The sequence below is a fragment of the Pistacia vera genome, unplaced genomic scaffold (genome assembly GCF_008641045.1).
Source record: "Pistacia vera cultivar Batoury unplaced genomic scaffold, PisVer_v2 Contig292, whole genome shotgun sequence".
Taxonomy (NCBI): domain Eukaryota; kingdom Viridiplantae; phylum Streptophyta; class Magnoliopsida; order Sapindales; family Anacardiaceae; genus Pistacia; species Pistacia vera.
Window position 1 is genome coordinate 594,121 of NW_022196104.1, and position 4,435 is coordinate 598,555.

Here is a 4,435-nt window from a genome sequence, read left to right on the forward strand (position 1 = left end):
AGCAAGACTAGTAGCAAAGGGGCATGCCCAAACTCATGAGATAGACTATACAGAGACATTTGCACTCATAGCCAAAATCAACACAATACATGTCTTGTTATCTTTGGCTACAAACCTGGATTAGCCATTACAGCAATTCGATGTAAAGAATGCTTTCCTACATGGAGAATTGTCTGAAGAGATCAATATGAATCCTCCATCAGGGTGTATTCTACCAAGGAAGCATAGCCAAAAGGTATGTTGGTTAATGAAGTCACTGTATGGGTTAAAACAATCTCCGAGGGCATGGTTTGGGAAGTTCACCAAAGCTATGAAGTTTTTTGGCTACTCTCAGAGTAATTCAGGTCACACACTGATCTTGCTTATGCATTGTGTATAGTAAGTCAATTCATGCATAATATTGAAGAACAACATATGAACGCAATTATGCGTACCTTGAGATATTTAAAACATGCTCCTTGAAAGGGAATCCTATTTACAAAAAAAATAAGGATTACTAAAATGTGAATGCATATACTGATACTAATTGGGCAAGAACAATGGATGACAGACGATCTACTTCTAACTATCTCACTTTTGTAGGTGGTAATCTAGTCACATAGAAAAGCAAGAAACAGAATGTTGTGGTACACTCAAGCACTGAAGTAGAATTTAGGGGAATGGCACCTGGAATTTGTGAAGCTTTGTGGCTAAGATTTCTCCTGCAAGATTTGGGCTATCAACCTAATCAACCAATCTAGTTATATTGTGACAATAAAGCAACATGTGACATTGCTCACAATCCAGTTCAACATGATCGTACAAAACATGTTGAAGTAGATATTATCAAATAAAAACTGGATGAAAAGATTATTGAATTGCCCAAGGTTCGATTAGAGAATCAATTGGCCAATCTCCAAACGTATTTTCTCACAAGTTTTAGACAAGTTGTGATGTGTGACATGTACACACCAACTTGAGGAGGAGTGTTGAGATTTCATTTATAGTTTGTGAATATTACGTAATCCCCTATTTTTGTCAATTTTAGGATACTCATAATGTTCTTGATATCTTGTAATCTCCTACTTGTGTCGATATATTGTAATTAACATTATTAGGAGATTCCATAGATTGTATATCTCCTATATAAAACCTGTAACTCTTTGTGTAAATTAATGAATTGAAAATACAATTTTTCAAACTTTCATGTTTGTGCCGGAATTGAAGCAGGTAATCAGGAGGAAGAACACTGAGAGATTTTTAAATGGTTTGCTGGTCAGCATTTTAATCAAAAAAAAAAAAAAAAATTATTATTTCTCAATGCCTTTGTGCTCCACGACAATGGTAATGTAGGAAAAAAGATCTCCACACATTCCAATCAATCTCAAACTTTACATCTCCTGCTGCCTGTAAAAATGCAGAGATGAGTAAGTTTAGGAAACATAGTCCAGAGAAGTGTATAATGGTCATTCAGATTTCCACCATCTATCTATGGCTTCTCTGGTCTTTAAACAACAGTTATGCCTAGTTACAACCTACAGAAGGCGGATACCCTCGTAGCCACATTGCAGATTTAAATGTTACTAAATGAAGTCTGGCTTTCATGTCAATTTTCTATTGCACAAATTTACTGAAATCATAAAATCAATTTCTCTTCAGGTGTAAAATACTTACCAATTGTAACAACTTCTTTCTACTACCATATTCATAATATATATTAATAAAAAGACAGCATATTTATCAAAACAGTTGGGCCCAAAAATTTTTCTTTACTTAATAATTACATTCTTTACAAAGTACAACATCATTTGTACAAAAGACTCTCAAAAACGAAAACAGTGGACAGTGCAGCCAAGTCTCCCCGCTTGCCGACGTCCATCCGACCAGGTCCTCACCTATGTCCTGTACAACAAAGAAAACAACGGAGTGAGCATAAAGATGCCCAGTAAGTAAAATCTCCTACTCCATAATCCCTGTGCATTACTCATCAATTCTTTTCGTACTCTTGTCATTTTTTTTCTACTTCAAAATCTCATTTTCTTTCTTTTCTTTTCTTTCTATTCTTTTCTTTTTCTCATTCTCATTCCTCTTTCTCATGGAGGAGACCGCTTTCTCTCATAGCGGTTTACATGCATTCCGCTCTCTCATGGAGGAGACCGCTCTTTCTCATAACGGTTTACATGCATTCCGCTCTCTCATGGCGGAGACCGCTCTTTCTCATAACGATTTACATGCATTCCGCTCTCTCATGGTGGAGACCGCTCTTTCTCATAACGGTTTACATGCATTCTGCTCTCTCATGGCGGAGACCGCTCTTTCTCATAACGGTTTACATGAGGGTAACTCTACACTCACGAGTTCCCCATCGCACAACCTATTTTCTTTTCTCTTCTGTAGCACTTAATAATCATTTTATCCTCTAGTGCTAGTTCTTTCTTTCTCTTTACTCTAAGAGAATTGGTTCTTTTCTTTATTCTATAGAGTGTTCTTTCTCATTTCATATTTCTTCTCATGTGATTACTCAATTAAACATATGCATATGGATGGCTCATGCCTAAAATCTTTCTTATATACATCATGACATGCAAATATGCTATGTTGCATAAAGTAAAGTTCTCTACTTCTACTCATACTTTTTTTAGACATTTCATCAAACAATATGTGTGCATACATAACTCTATTATTTTGTTAATGATATTTCTCTCTAATCATCCAAAATAGGAGTTCAACTCCTTTAGAACATCATACATCCTGCAAGGAAAACACACTTCAAATATTCCTCTCAAATTCTTCTAATTCTATCCACACTTCTACCAAACTTAACAAACAATCACCCTTCTCATGGTGGAAATTCTTTCATATAACAACCTTGAATTCATCAACTCATTTCAAACATAGAAATTCAAGCATTAAGCACAATATAAAAAAATCTCTACACGTCATTCAATCAAGTAAATCACAACTTAGGTGAATTTACTTACCTTAAGCCAGGAGAAACCACTTAAGCTTTCTACTCTGAAGGCTTGATTCTTCCTCTTAAACCTTCAATATAAACTCAATAAGGATCCTACTCTTTCAAAAATAAAACTTACATCTAGAGTAAGGATTCTTACTTAGTGCTTGGATCAATTGTAACAATTTCTAGTCAAAAGCTCTTCAAAGATCCTTGGAAACTTGAATGAAAATTGAGAGAAATAAAGGATGAAAGAGGCGGTGGTGAAGAAGCAAATGAAAGGGTTTCTAAAGCTAAACCCTTATATCTCATATTTTTTCCACTCTTTCCCAAAATACCCTTGCTCTTTCTTTGAAATTCCATCTAAGACCTTTCATTCTTTGCAACACAACCCATTCCAACTATCTCCATGCAATTTCCACATTTCACTCCCCACTTTTCCTGTAAAAAGTGGTAGAATGGTCATTGAGTCTCAAAGGGAGAATTCTCAAAAAACCAAGGGGAACATTCAGTGAGTCTTCGCCGCGCGAAGTATTTCTTCGCCTCGGCGAAAGCTCACAGCAGTACACGGGGTTGTAGCACTTGTTAGTAAACTGATTAATGAAGTTGTTAAAGCTGTAATCAGTTTAAGAATTTGTTAGAAAAGTTGTTAAGATAGTTTTACTGGTGTAACAGCTTTGCAGTCTGTTTTACGTCTCTGTAACAGTTTTCGTTCTGTTTTTCGCTTTACGTATTTGCTCTGTTTTCACTATAAATGTCAACTTACTGTACTCTTCAATATAGTGAAAAATACAGAAGAACTTCAGATCTCTTTTTTCTTTGTCTCCCTGTTTTCTTCGTACCTCTCACATGGTATCAGAGCCATAGACAAACGTCATAAATGGTTGATCTCTCTCAATTCTCTCTCAATCAAAATACCTCAACTCACAAGTTGACTTCTGAAACCGAAAGTTCTTCAATCTCAGCCATGGCGTCTTCAACCCTACCTGTTATCTCCCCCAAACTTACCAGAGATAATTATAGATTCTGGAAATCACAGATTCTATTTGCAGCGGTTCTCATGATCTGGAGGAACATCTAACCGGGTTGATTTCGTGTCAGCTCCCTTTATCAAGATCAAAGTGAAAGTTCAGATGGAATTACAGAAAAGAAACCTAATCCAGCTTATGTTCAGGGAAAGACAGATAAATCACTAGTAAGTTGGCTTTTTGGATCCATACTCGAATCCATGTTTTTGTTGTATCAAAATGTCAATTTTCTGCCGAATGTGGGATTGTTTTAGAAAAAGAGTTTCTTACTGAACTAGATCTAAAACCTTACATATCAAGAACTTACTACAAAATACAAGGAAGATAATCTAAGTATTCATGATTACTTCATGAGAATGAGAAGTTTGCTGAAGTTTTATCTTCCAGTGGTAAACAGTCACTGATGAAGAATTGTTAAACTACATTCTTGATGGCCTAACTTCGAATATGACGCTGCAGGAGTAGTAAATATCAC